We start from the raw sequence: 14,827 nt of genomic DNA, 5'->3' as shown, positions 1-14,827 counted from the left end.
CTAGTGCTAATAAAGTCCAGGAATTATTGTGCCTGTCAGTATGAGGCAGCATATGTTTCCCAGTCTATAGAGGGGGAGTTAAAATTTCCCATGAATAGTTGTAGTTGGTTTAATGGTGAGTGTCTCCAGTACGTCTAGGCATAAACTATTGCATTCTAGGGACATAGAGGGTGACCTAGAGATTGCTAGGATATGGTATGAGATGTCTCTGGTGATTTGCATGTGGATAAAGTCCTGGGCATGGTCTGGTTTAACCAATATGGTGTCATGCTTTTTGCTAATATAGATTGAAACGTGCCCACCTTTTGTCCCTGTCTGTGTAGCTAATGGTTTGAATGTGAGGAAGGTACTGAAGCCTTGCACTGTCAGAGTACTTTCTTCAGATTTAAACCAGGTCTCAGCAATGGCATAGATGTCTATATTCTCCAAAGTGAGGAAAACTTGTAGGTATGGAGTTTCTTGTCTAGGTTCCCAGCAATGAGCAGTAACACATTTACAGTTTATTTGGGTTTATTTACTGTGTTGGTAGTGTGTCAATTTGCCATTGCCTAGAAAAGGCTGTAGGGGTGGATAAAGTTTTAGCCAATATTTGGAAGCCTTGGGGGGTGGGGAGGGTGGAGATAGGTGCAGACCATCCTTTGCAAGGCAGCATGATTTGCTAACCATGTCCTCAGAAGCTGACCAACATTGAATCCCTCCAGAAAGGTACCAGAAAATGAGCCACGTATTGAAGTCCATTATCTTTTGTTTGTACCATGGCATCATCCGTTGTGAAGGTAGAATGCTGGTCGATGCAAGGCACATACCTGCCTGACACATAGTCAGAAAGATCAACAATCTCTTTCTTCATATAGTCCAGGGGAGTATGAGTTCAGTAATGCCTGCATAGACTATGAAATAATCAGTACCTTCCTCACATTCAGACCATCAGCTACACAGACAGGGACAAAAGGAGGAGGAGTGGCACACATTCAATACACAGATGATTCAACCCTGATCTGCACTACCTCATCTCCCACCATTCTACAGCAACTTACCCAGGAAACCTTCAACTCTGTAGAAAAATGGATCTCAGGTAACCAACTAATCCTAAACCCCAATAAGACAAAACTACTACTGTTACCCCTAACAAATCATAAGATCTCCTCTCCTTTTCCATCACCTCTAAAAATGACATGACCATCTCCCCTTCTGATCACACCAACCTTCTTGGTATTGAAATTGATAACAATCTTCATTTTGATATCCACATCTCACAAACCATCAAACTGGTTCACAAAAAATGGGCACACTATATAGGCACAAAAACTCTGTCACACCAAGCAAGAGTCACCCTTGCCCAGAGTCACCTTCTGTCCACACTACTATACGCAGCACCTGTTTTCACCCATATTAGAAAAACTGACCTAAACAAGCTAGGATCCTGTTACAATAAGATAGTCAAGTTTGCTACAAACTCCAGTTACAGAACACATCACTGTGTTGCACTAAAAGAACTGAAATGGCTAGAGTTACCACAACTACTTAACTACCACCAGCTAGTTACTGCATATAACATCGTTAAGTACCCTGAAAAAAAACATCTATATCCAATCTTCTTACCCATTACACTGCAAATCGTCATCTCCGATCTAGTGACAAATCTTTCCTCTGCATCTCCAGGGCAAACAATACTGCAGGCAAAGCGTTCTTTCCCACACCATTGCTAAAAACTGGAATTCCCTCCCCCATTCTCTGACCACTGCCTCTACCACCCCACAATCCAAAAACTCCCTCATATCAAATCTACTAAATACCTGGTTATGTCCTTGTATCACTTAACCTTCACTCTCCCATCTCCCGCTTCTTTTTCCAACTTCCAAGCTACTCACTTTAACCCTCTACAGTATTAAACCCAGCCAATACCTCTGGCTATTAGTTGCTACTTCTCATAGCGGGCGATTGCTCCTCTTTTTGTCACAATCATTATATACCTGCACATTAAATGGAATTCCTGACTGTTTCTCCTGGAAAATGTCTTTTTCCAATTTATTTTATATATTTTCAGCGCTTGGCAAAATGTCTAACTCCATGTTGTATTATTTAAATGACCTTTGTATAACACTGTATAAATTTGCTTCTCTTGTTTTTTTTTTTTTTTTTTTTTTTTTTTTGTAACAATGTTTCGGAGCTTTTCTCCCTGGGCCTCCTCTGTAAATGGACCTGGTCCATTTGGAATTTCCCTGTTAATAAATGTAAAATAAAATAAAATAAATAAATACTGGTACATGTAGTGTAGTGGCTTGAATGTGTGCAAAACATAGCAGCTGCTGGCTCCAGATAAGCAACTGAGCTTCTCCTTGTTCAGCATGGTGAGTGCGGTATCTGTGTGTCATACACTGCAGTCCTCTTTGGCAACAGTCCTTGGTAATGCATTGCCTTGCATTATGGGCTTTGCCCTTGGGGCTCCACTGGGTGTAGGCATATGTATGGTGTTTGTTGTTGCTTTTGGTGAATTTTTACAGATTGCTGAGAATAGGCATTGCTGTTTATAGGCTTATAAGGTCTTTGAGGATTGGGAAGTCTGCTTTTTAGTGCCTCAGCATGGGTTGGTCTATATGCATGGTGGACACTATATGTGGTGGATGTAGTGCGTGTGTGTTATTGGCAACCTTGTTTGTATTCAAGATTTTTGCCTCCAGTGAAATTGTGTGTGCGCATGTCTTACATACTGTGTTTGTTTATTTATGGATTAAATGGTTGCCTGCAAACATGAGGCAATTGCTACATTTTCTCAGGATGCCCACATTTACCCACCGGGCTATGAAGACATTTGAAAATTACATATCCGTATTGTCTGGACCTGTATTTGGGTGGGCAACAGTAGGTTATGGACTGGGTTATTTAGAGGTCTTCTTGGTGGCTCTCTGGGGCTTGCTGTTAGGCAAGGTTAGATTATGCAAAGATTTGACAATAGTGCTGTTTAATTTACCGGAGACAATTAGCAGTAATGAAGGTTTACTCAGTCCAATACTGGTTTGCTGGGTGGGCACTTAGTATTATGGACATATGGAAAATAGTGGGTGGGAAAGTACTTAAATAGGTTACATAACAGCTCACAAAACCAGGAACCACACAGCAGCTGCCAATAAAAAAAAGTCACCAAACTAGGTAGATGCAATTAGCCACACCGGTAGAACTGGATACAAAACAATTTTAATCTAAAACACAAAAATTGAGCGCTTTCATAAATTTATAGCAAGGACTTCTTCAGAGTTAGTTAAAACCATTGCATCAAATTTTTAAATTTCCTGCTACAAATGTCACGTGTCCTTACTGACCAATCAATTCATTCCCATTTAGACTCAGTGTTCCAGATTTAAAATAGTTAGCTAGATACAGAATTAATAAAAAGACCAGCTAAATGTCAAAACACATACAAATTTATATTTAAACAACTTCATCAAGCTGAAGTGAATGTTATTAAAGATATTCATACCACATAAGATCAAAGCCTTAAAATGCTTACTATAGACAGGCTTTCATTAAGCCCAGGGAAAGTATGTGCATTGAGCTTAATCTTCCACTTTAACTGTTTCACTTTAGGTCACCCCATATCCCCTCTCGGAGATCCTTTGCAACAGTATCTATTCTAAAAAAATTAAAGTATTAGTGGGATGCTCAGCAATGTGTTTAAATAAGGAATTGTTCTTGTTCTTAGTTTTGATATCTCCCTCCTATGAGACACCAAAATTGGGACAAGTCTTGGTTCTGTCCATCACTGGGTGGGGTCTTACTGTCAGGTGCAACAAAGGTGTTTCTACAATGTCCTATACCAAGGGACAGGTCTGAGCTCAATCCCACACTGGGAAGAGAAGGTGAGCTATGAGGGCTAAACTTCATTCCAATGACCAGAGAGAGGATGATATGGGTGTAGCCATCACAGTGCAGCCAAACTTAATGGATGTCAGACAGTTACATGATTACCTTTTAGCCCTAAACCTCAATTATCTATTCTTATGGATATCCAAGTGACTGTTGTTCAACAGGGATTTTGCAACACACATCCATTTCTCCTCTTATAACGTGGTCAGGTGATGTTGCTCTTTGAAGGTAAGAACTGTCATGTGATCCTTAGTCTTCATCAGGAATTCAAACTTGAAGCATGTGCCAGAAGTACAAAACACACCTCTACCAATGAGAATAGGCCTCATCACTCTTCTCCTCTCCCCTCCCTCACTTGCTCCAACAGGTGTCCATGCTGTTTTCTGAACACAGGTCGCTTGAGCTGTATTCATAGTATTGTCACTCTACTCCAGTGGAGTTGTCCCTTTCGGTTAAGTTTTAGTTGTCATAGTTTGTTTCCTGCTTTTGGTGCTATAGTTTGGCTGTACCTTTTACACAAAGCATAGAAAGTATGTGATCTTTCTTTAAGACACGGTTATCTTTAAATACTAATAACTTAATCAGCAGTCCTATAGACATCTTTGAAATGTGTAGCAAGGAAATACATATGAGGAAAAATAGAATCAAACAACATAGCTCAGGCAATAAATAATGTGCAGTTGGATGCAGGCATCTAAGTGTGTGTGTGTGTGTGTGTGTGTGTGTGTGTGTGTGTGTGTGTGTATCTATATCTATACCTACAGTATGTCTACATCTATATTTATCTATATTTTATCTACATATCCATAGATCAACACACACACACAAACACATGAAAGAATAAAAAAATCCTACAAGGAAGAGTCAGCCAACTCGAGCCTTCACATTGTAATACCTTAATTCTCCTGTATTGCAGGTCTTATGGGATCATACCTCTGAAAGTCTCATGACAAAAATTCTGGACAAAAGCAAAATTAATGGGGGGTATAAAGACCAAAATAAAGGACAGGTTTTAAATATTGCACTTATATGAAAGTTGATAGAATAACAGAATTTGCAGTAGCATGCCTTTTCTGAAGAAGAACATGAAGTCTCAAACTCAAACGTCTGTCATGATTTAGTAATGTCAATCTTCTATAATTTGCCAGAAAACAGTGATAGCCATTTGCTAAATAAACAATCATCTCAGAATGAAGAGAGACTTAGCATGAGCAGTAAACTTTTCTGCCATTGAAATAGCATTAAAACCTACATTCAAATAAAATGCATCTGACCAGTGGAGAATTAAGTTTACCTTTGGCCTGTTTTCAAACCATAGGCTCCTTGTACACGTTTTTAGAGCCATGCATGCATGTATGTATGTGTTCTTTGATTCACCTTCCTGATTGCATCAATTTTATTCCTTGTATAATACAGCACCACTTGTTGAGTGCATTTTAAATTTGTAGTTTTGAACATTTTTCCAGTAAGCAATGAAACAAAATGTTTGATCCATTAATGACAAAACTGTCCATGTCAAAACATTTTAACCATAAAAGGCCACTTAAACTTCTGTCATTACAATTCACCATTATCAGTCAATTTGCACAATGTTTCCAGAAATAAAAGTAATCCAAACAATTCCATATTAAATAAATCTGCAACTAATGAAGAAGTTGCTACTGGCAAACATCTTTACATTTTAGTGTTTCATCTACAAATTCAGTACCTACTGCCCTTGAAGAATTAATTGCCTCTGTTACATTAACACAATTGGTAAGCTGATAATATTGCAATAGAGAATGATTGACAAACGAACGATAAGTTATAGTAACTAGACATCTCATACAATGTAGGGCACACTCAGGAGTGCAGAACTCTTATCCCCCTAAAATGCACCAAATAATACGCAATCAAAAGGTGACTGCAATATTAGCGCTCTATATACATGGTGTGGGAATAAAATCTACAGTCTTCTGCACCAAAGGCAATTATGCTGCTAACACTGCTTTCAAATTCTACAGCGCAAACAGTGACTGGCATTTGCTAAACAAAATATTTAGTTGCACATTGAAAACAGACTTAGCATGAGCAACAGTAAACCTCTCTTCGCTTGAGACTCACAGTTCTGTGAAAATGTCCTGAAACTCATAATCCCTCGAACGTGCACTGAAACTCATACTTCACTGAAAATGTACTGATACTTCTCTGAAAATGTATCAGCAAAATGAAACTAGAAACTCCAAGACAAAGTCCACAGCAGCAGATGCAGGACAGCTACCAAATCTTTTTACAAAAACAGCACTTTATTTGCGGAAAAATAATAAAATAAGTTGATGAAATAAGTTGAATAGCAGTAATAAATCACCAATAAATCAAACGCTTTTGTCTCTGTTCATTCAAAGACTTTTTCAAGATAATAAAGCACACAGTCAACAGTCCATTTTTTAAAATAGTAAAAGACAGCCCCCTAATTACTCTCCACCAATAAGTTACATTCATCAATTAGGCTCTCATAAATTATTCAACAGCTGGATAATTCTTTTTTTAAAGGTATAGAAACTGTATAAAATATAAATAACACTCTCGTAAACCATAAAATTCATAATATGTAGCAATAAAAACATTCACCATCTAAACATTTAAAATAAACTGTATATGTATGTACACAAACACACTTCTCTTTTTTATCTATTTATCTATCTAGTGCCTTCAATTTGAGAAAACACGCTAAAGACAGGGCATCATTTATACCTGGCCACCTTGTTGCATTCATTCTAATTTGCCATATAGCCTCCTGTTTTTCTAGTTGTAGTGTCCATCAGCCACCCCTTGGGTCCATTTCAAGTCCGTCCAGAATCATAAACTTAAAAGTATGGTCAGAGAAATCATTGCAGTGTTTTGCAAGGGTATTCGTCTCTTTTTTCAACCTTATATCTCTAAGGTGTTCATACATTCTACTTTTAAGCTTCCTTTCAGTTTTTCCAATGTAGTATGCTGGGCATTTCATGCACAAAGCATAATATACCACTCTCTCAGTCTGGCACAAACCTTTCTTTTTTCTCTCTGAAAATGTACTGAAACTCAAACTCACAATTCTGTCAACAGTCTGGTAGTTGGTGTAGAGGATTCAGGCTCTTGTCTCCACAGAAGTTCACAACTCCTTTAGCAGTCTGGTAATTGGTGTGGGGAATTCAGGCTCTTGTCTCCATTGAAGTCAACAATTTCTTCAGCAGTTTGGTAGTTGGTGAAGAGGATTCAGGCTCTACCTTCTGTAAAAAAGTTACAGGGATAAGCCTGATCAAGTTAATAGACTAAACTGCCCCCCCCCCCCCAACTAGGACATTACATATCATACCTCCATACCTCTCAACCTCTTAGCACAAGAAATCTGGACAAAGACTAAAATAATGGGGTGAGGGATAAAGGCCCCCAAAATGGGGACAGATTATAAATATTGTTCTTATAGATTTAGAAAGTTGCTAGAATAACAGCATTTGTCTTGGCATACATTTTCTGAAGAAAATGAAGTCTGAAAATCAAAAGTATGACATTATTTAATTATTTTAATCCTCAGTGATTTGAAAACCACACATTTTATGAGGGATAGGCCAAAAATCTGGACAGTTGAAAGGTATGCATACCTCTCAAACTCTTAGCACAAGAAATCTAGGCAAAGCCTAAAATAATAGGTATACAATGCATAGATTTTAAATATTGCTATTTTTAACTTAGTAAGTTGCTTGAATAACAGAATTTGTGTTAACATGTATTTTCTGAAGGATGTGAAGTCTGAAGCTCTTACATATGGCCATATTTTATGAGTTTAATCCTCTGTGATTTGCCAGAAAACCATCAATTTTATGAGAAACAGATCAAAATTATTAGGGTAAATATGAACAATTCGGAGGTATGTTAAACACACACACACACACACACACACACACACACACACACACACACACACACACACACACACACACACACACATGCACAGTTACCTTTTCTATAAATGGAACAGCTTGTTTAAATTCTGTGTGAGTGTTGGAATGGGTTTACATCTGTGTTGGCATGCGTGCAAGTGCCACACACATGGTCCTCCTTAAAGGAGAAGACACCAAGACCACAGTATTAAGAAGTATTTATTTTTTTATGTTGAAGCCTCCTGGCCAGAGTGGGTCCCTGTAGCAATGGGGTCCTAGTTGACCCAATACTGGATCCGGCTCTGGAGAGAGATACATTGATAGACAGATACATCAAAAAGAGACTAGCTAAATTATATACAGCTTACGATTCTGCAAATGCACAATTAGGTTGTTTCTACATTAAACAATCATTTCAAAAGTTAAAGAATAAAATTAACATATGAGACCTAACTTATTTTAAAAATATATCAGGTTTGAATAATATGCCTTATAATATGTTTCCAAATATCATACACCAGCTGTTAATCAAAAAATATAACCACAAGGCTATGAATCTAAACTGATATACAATGGACTGTTCTGAAATATTTCAGAATTTGAACTTCATCCCAACTGATATAAATCAACTGAAAGAAAGCAATAAATGTTTACTATATAGCTAATTTTGTAGTTAGAACAAAAGCCTAATAGACCTAAAATAATATGCCATAATATATATTTGCAGATACATACCAGCTGCAACAGTTCGTAAAGTTTAGAGATTTAAGTCACTTTAAATTTGTCTGTAAGCCTCCTGAATATGAATTGTATTTTAGCACTTGTAAAACAATGGTTAAATCAACACCAAACAAACACATTCTTAATACATAATTAATTTAAATTGTACAGTAAACTCTCAGTTAACCGGCACCCATGGGGATTGGAATATGCCGGATAACTGCAATTTCTGGTTGCCTGAGAGTTACTATTAAAAATAGCAAATCAAAATTATAGGCATTCCGTGCCAAAGGGAGCAAGCACTCCAACCAACTTGTAATAAAACTAGGCACAGAGGAGAACCATGAAAACGGTAACCAACACCGACATATTTATTAAGCCACAGAGCCATGCAATGCTATAAGACACTTAACTTTATCATCTTGTTTTTCATGCACAAATAAAACTGACTAATACTGTGCCCTATACTATTTGCTTGGTTTGAATTGTTCTCAGGTTGGGGAGAGAGGGAATTTATTCCTATCTTCCTTTTTAAAACTCTGAAACTCTAAAAATGTAAAGTATGTTTCTGCAGAGAGGGGAGGGGGGACAGAAAGTGCAACACATGAAAACTGTACTGTATTTCTTTGATTTTTTTTTTTCTGGTTGCTTGAGTTCCGGTTAACTGAGAGTTTACTGTATACATTAACAAATGTAGTTTAATTAAAGCAAGTAAAAACAATCAACTAACATTTCATGTGAAGATAAGACTGGTTGAGGGCAGCTCATAGCCATTCAATTGTTATTCCCTGTGAAGGGTTCAAATCAACACAAAACACAAGTTTTTATCCCAAAATAAAACATTAACTTCAGTCAAATATGCACATCTGATCTTCTAATATAAATCATCTTACAGACTGAAATCTTGATTATATTTTGGCTCGTTAATAATTTCTCCCATCAATTTGTTGTATTCTGATGAAAGTGGTACTGTCTGAAATTAATTGTGTGTGTGTGTGTGTGTGTGTGTGTGTGTGTGTGTGTGTGTGTGTGTGTGTGTGTGTGTGTGTGTGTGTGTGTGTGTGAGCACGCATGTGTGCGTCTGTGCATGTGTGTGCCTAGTGCTATCTACTGATGACCAGCTTAAGGTGACCCTATGGACAGTTACCTGAACCATCTAAAATTTTAATATATTTTATATTATTTTTTTTTCAGTTACACTGCACTGTAGCAAACCATGCTACATCAGTAGTAAGCATGTTACATAGCAGAATATGTTTTAAGGCATATTGTTTCTGTCTGTATTTTTTGTGCATGTCAATCACAAATGGTTTTCTGAGACTCAGTGGGTTCACCCAGGTATAAGCAAGCACTGTGGTTATGAATTCTGTTACTCAGTTCCCTAGTATGGGGTTCAGGCTTGACTTTTCGACATAGTCTGAGTGAGCATCATGCCTGTGTAGGTTTTTCCCAGTTTGTTCCACTTTATTACCATCTCACAGAAATATGCTGATTGACAGGTAACTCAGAACTATCCATACTTATTTCATTAACTATTGTTATTTCTTGTTGACCATATTGTATCTGAAAAGGGTTTAAAATAATCCAGTCTACCTACATGGTTAACAGATAAATACAATTTTAAAACAGAAAAAAAAGTACTCAGTTTAAGGGTCCAACTGGAGAGATGATAAAATCAGCCAGCAAATGAGAGTAGTATTGCTGGAATTGAATTCATCCTCAAATCTTACCAAGATAACACTGATATGTAGACTGTCAGATAGATTCAATGAAGCCTACACGGTCCTTTTACACCATGTGCACATCGTGCTGGGACACACACATGGTAGCGCACTGTTTTGGCTTAGTAAATGACTCTACATGGTGTGTAGAGCTGCATACAGTCGCACAAACAAGGTAAACACCATGGCATGCAAACTACAGCATAAGCAGCTGAATCGTATGTTAATCAACCAATCCAAGATGGAGGAGCTATTCAACAAGCTATAAAGCAACAGTGTAGACTCAGTGCTGTTTTTTCCTGTGAATTCCAAAACCTACTGGAATACAACTACAGAAAAGAGTCAACACAGAAACAATGTTAGGGGCTGCTGTTGCTTTAGTTTATGTGTATTCACAACAGGCTGAAGCCAATGCTACTGCTGCTGCTAAGAGACCAAGGCCATGAAGGAGATGTTTTCAGACACCAGGTAACTTATTACAACCTACATGATGTGGAAATTGTAGAGCACTACAGGGTAGATAGAGACATGCTACAGGAAATCTGCAACATCTGTCATCCTCAACTCAGAGCCAAGGCAACCAAGGGGAACTCATCCCAGTGGAAACAAAGGTATGTGTAGCACTTGGAACCTTAGTTACAGGTAACTTTCAGAGACCAACAGGGGACATGCTGGGGGTGTCACATGCTTCAGCATCCAGGATCCTACATCAATTCCGGAATGCTATGCTACAACATGCTAATGTCCACATATATTTTCCTGTACTGCTGAGGATAGGGCCAGAAATATGTAGGAGTTCTACCCTGTAGCACACTCCTCTGAAGTACTGGGTGTCATAGATTGTGCACATGTAGAAATTAAGCCACCACCCAGGGAAAAGGGAAGGCTTTACATTAATAGAAAGGGCTTTCACTCTATTAATTGCCAAGTTGTGTGCAATGCCAAGGGAATCATCTTGAATGTGTGTGTGTTGGCAACCCTGGCAGTTTCCATGTCCTCCCAAGTGTATCAGATTATCACTTGGCAAAATATCCCACAGGGCCATATACTGGTGGATGCAGGTTATGCAGGTTATGGACCGGAATCGTGGCTGACGACACCCATCAGAAATGCAGACAGACCCACTGAAGAATGCCATAATGAGACACATGCTCAAACTAGAAATATCATAGAGTGTAGTTTGGGCTGCTGAAGTTGCGGTTCCGATATCTAGATACATCTAGGGGAGCCCTGCAGTACAATTTGCGGACTTGTACTGAAATAGTTACTGTATGTGCCATGCTAAACAACATCATCCTGAGAAAACAGTTTCAGCAGGATCAGCAAGGGGAAGAAGCACACTGTGTGTGTAGGCAGATGTAGGCATGTTCAATATGCCCTCACATTAGCTAAGAGAGAATGCATAGCACACTCATTCACCACCTAAGGGGCTAAAACCTTACTCCTACACACATACATATAGTACATATAGTAACACTGATGCCAGGGAACTCTCACAACCTTTACCTCCCCATGTATTGGCCATGTACTGCTTGCATTAGACAGAGTCAGCCCAGAACTAAAATTGTTGCAACTGCTGGGTTTACAAGATAAGTGTTGAACCTGGAGTGTATTGTGTAAAAATATGAATGACTGGCATATCCCTGCATTTTGTTACTTGATAGTGGAAGTAAGTAAAAGGTGGGAGATTTGTACAGAAATGACCATAACATGTGACAGCAGATACTTATTTGACTTTTATGTGTCCATTGTTAAGAAGTAGGCCTCAGGCATCGAATATTCTCGCAGTCATACCTCTCATAAGTAGCAATGGTCACTGCATGCCCTCAGTTTTGCACCATATGTTTGTACTAGAAAATCATTAAAGAGAAAGTTAGAAAGTAATGATGCACATTGCAGTTTCAGACTTCACTACCCTCAGAAGATCATTCACAAAAAATGTGGAAATTTTTGATGCTACTGTCTAACTTTCTAAGACCAGTATAAGTCAAAGGTATAATTACCAGTTCAACATGACAAATGCAGATATACTAAGCACCATGTCAGCTATGCACCCTGAGCATCACACACAAAACTTATGTATCCCTGAATCCAGAAGATGCAAAACAGGGATATGGTACAGTTATCATCACTTGCACAGGACTTTCAGAGGTAGGAAGCCTAGGCTGACACAAAAGGTCGGTTTGTGTGTGCGTGAGTAAGAAGAGAAGCAGGTAGACATTTGAGTAAACCAACAAATAGCCAGTGAGACAAAATGAGATTTAAACTGCTCAGCTTAACCATATAGCTCTTGCGTGTGTTTATGCAGGGGACCTCCAGGTAAAATTGTTGTGTGAGTGTCTGCATGAACACAGCCAAGCTTTGTGATAGCTCTACATCTTGGTATGCTGGACAGGTGTGAGCAGTGCATGGTAGAAGTGGCAGTATATCATTGTTGACCTTGACCATGAGAATGGTCTCTGCCAAGAGTTGCAGTGGCATGTCTACACCCACCATCAGAGACACTGCTGCTACCTGAGTGTGACTGATGTCTGCTGGACAAGCGACAAGTACGCACGGGACCATGACCCCATTGTCTGTCACATCTGTGTGTGGACAGCTCACCCCACTAATGGAGCAGTGGAAGTACTGCCATTATGGTACTGTGACCGGGCATGGCCACCATGGTTAATAGCAGATGATGTGGCTGACCTACAGCCTTGAGGGTGACGTCCCCCTCCCAGCTGATGTTCCATCACAGATACTGTTCGTTCCAACATATCATTCATCCAGTGAATTGAAATGGAAAAATAGTGGAGTCATTCATGCATGTCAGCCTGTGTCACATCTACAGCCCTAAGCATTTCTCTGCAGCACCTTTAGGAACATGCCTGTGCCTCCATTATGGCCCTAAACATATGTTGAGTGGCACGAGAAGAGACCAATGGATTAGATGGAGGATGGAGAGCAGGCCTCCTCCAAGCACCTCTAACAGCCCTCCTGCATGGCACCTCACCCACACTTTGGCTACAGCCAGAGTCAGCAGGCAATGAAGCCACAATAACCACACTTCCCTGATCAATTGTCTCTCCCTCCACCTGTCCAATATCTGTGGGCTCATTGGAATGGGTAGACGTGGCTGTGTGCGATGGAATTTTAGGGGATGGCTGTATGTCAATCTCAGTGTCAGATTAAATCTCTGTACCCCCTGACTATGCCTCTGTTTGGCCACCATCACCATGAGAGTCTGATGATAGTCTGACATCAAATGGTAGAAGTCCCACACTTGGACTGTCAGCATCACCTTTGATAATAAGCAACAAATACAAAAAAAATTAATATCTAAACTATTATACTCCAATATATGTTAATAAACTAATAGTGCTGCCACTATTAGACGGTACAGCAATACAAACAACAGTCCTGGCATCAACATCACAAACTAAAGCATTTCTTTGAATTGCTCATCAGTACTGACATAAAAGTGTTTTGCTTACCATGTGTGGATAATGGTATCCTCTGCATCCCAGATGGTCCTCGAAGAAGTTAAACAAAAGGTAAGGACAACAGCATCACAATTAACAGTAGCACAGGTGGTAATACTTTTTCCCCCTTTATATGTCCATTAACAATACTTTCAACAAGAACTTAAGCTAATCAATCAGAATGTGTTGCTAACTGTAGCAATCTTCAACACCCCCCCAAAAAAAAAATCCTGTGAAACAGAAGTAGCGTATTGATTTAAATTATTTTACTATACAACAGTATACAGCAACTGAGATACAAAAGCCTAACTGGAAAATCTTCTTGGACATGCTTGCTGTCCCTGAAAAAGTTGCACTAATGTCAAGGACATGCTGTTCTGCACTTTCCTGGGGGCTGTCTGGATCCATGACAGTGCACAGGAACTCTTCAGCTTAAAAAAGGCATATCCCAAATTCCGGTCTATGTTAAATGAATGAATGATCAAAATGTCAAGTACAACATACTCGACAATGTTTGATCATTAATTCATTTATTCGGACACTCCAAATGCTGAAATTTGGAGTTCTGCAATGTTTTGGTCGGCCATTCCAGTCAGTGTAGCATGTGACGTAGACATGCTACACTGTTCAGAATGGCTACGTCACAGGCTCTTAGTTTAATATACCAACTCCAAGATCGCTATACATTGGGGAAAGGGCAATTTCCCAGTAATCGCTTGTTGAGATTACCGGGAAATTGCCCTTTCCCCAATGTACAGAGATCTTGGAGTTAGTATATTTAGTTAGGGGGGGTGAAACCCCCCACTTTATTTTAAAAGTAGGTGTGTTTGTGTAGGTGTGTTACTGTTTGAATGATGTGAGTGTGTAGGGGTTTGTATGCTTTGGTTGTATGTATGTGTTTTGTATGTTAGTGTAGGGAAAGTGTGGGACAAACAAAATCTTTCGATTTTGTTTGTTTCGGGCTTTTAAGGGCTCGAGGTTTTGAACTTACAATTGTAATGTTTTGAGTATGTTGTACTTGACATTATGATCATTCATTCATTTAACATAGACCCACAAATTCATAGGGCTACAGAATCATACCCCACAATGTTCCACTCATCCTTTAAAGCAAGGTAAAGGATTGATCATTTAAAGAGAAGTTCAATGTCTTCCA

The sequence above is a fragment of the Protopterus annectens genome, chromosome 8.part1, assembly GCF_019279795.1.
Source record: "Protopterus annectens isolate FY-2018-M chromosome 8.part1, PAN1.0, whole genome shotgun sequence".
Lineage (NCBI taxonomy): Eukaryota > Metazoa > Chordata > Ceratodontiformes > Protopteridae > Protopterus > Protopterus annectens.
This window is presented reverse-complemented; position numbering follows the sequence as displayed.